At 52.8% G+C, this 739-nt stretch overlaps 1 non-coding gene across 1 annotated transcript; it reads right to left on the bottom strand.

The window, feature by feature from the left end:
• Positions 1-218: 218 nt before the first annotated feature.
• LOC127485063 (small nucleolar RNA SNORA76) lies at positions 219-345 on the bottom strand. The gene has a single exon (XR_007912262.1). It is a non-coding gene; the product is annotated as a small nucleolar RNA SNORA76 (small nucleolar RNA).
• Positions 346-739: the final 394 nt, after the last annotated feature.

Genomic DNA, 739 nt, shown 5'->3' with positions numbered 1-739 from the left:
CACTCCCCAAATGGCCACAATGGCTGGAGCTGGGCCAGTCTGAAGCCAGGAATCGGGAGCTTCCTCTGGGTCTCCCACATGGGTGCAGGGGCCCAAGGACTTGGGCCACCTTCTACTGCTTTCGCAGGCCACAGCAGAGAGCTGGATCAGAAGTGGGGCAGCCGGGACTTGAACCGTTGTTCATATGGGATGGCCTTCATTCACCTATTTCACTTGAGCCCTTCAACTGTCACGTGAGTGAAGACCGGCTCTGCCCCCGCCCCAGGTATGGGTGAGCTGTGCTCTGGTGTGCTGCACCCTGACCCTCGGTGCCATGTAGGTGCAGCAGGGGCTCAAAGGCAGCCCATCCCACCCCAATTTTTACAATGAAGGAACAGAAACCCAGAAATGCCTAATGCCATGAGATTAGCCACTTCGTAAGAGAATCAGAAGTGGATCCTGGGCTTTCTGACAACCAATGTTTGTTTCCATGATATACTTTTTCTATTGTATAAGGGTACTTCAAAAGGTTCATGGAAAATGGAATTAAAAGGTAAATTTAGAGGCTGGCATTGTGGTATAGCTGGTTAAACTGCTGCCTGTGATGCTGGCATCCCATATGGGTACCAGTTCTAGTCCTGGCTGCTCCTCTTCTGATCCAGCTCTCTGCTGTGGCCTAGGATAGCAGTAGAGGATGGCCCAAGTGCTTGGGCCCTTGCACCCACATGGGAGACCTGGAAGAAGCTCCTGGCTCCTGACT

The sequence above is a fragment of the Oryctolagus cuniculus genome, chromosome X (assembly GCF_051225735.1).
Source record: "Oryctolagus cuniculus isolate XC-2025 breed Fujian yellow rabbit chromosome X, ASM5122573v1, whole genome shotgun sequence".
Lineage (NCBI taxonomy): Eukaryota > Metazoa > Chordata > Mammalia > Lagomorpha > Leporidae > Oryctolagus > Oryctolagus cuniculus.
Note: the sequence above shows the minus strand (reverse complement) of the source record. Positions and strands in the feature narration are given on the sequence as shown.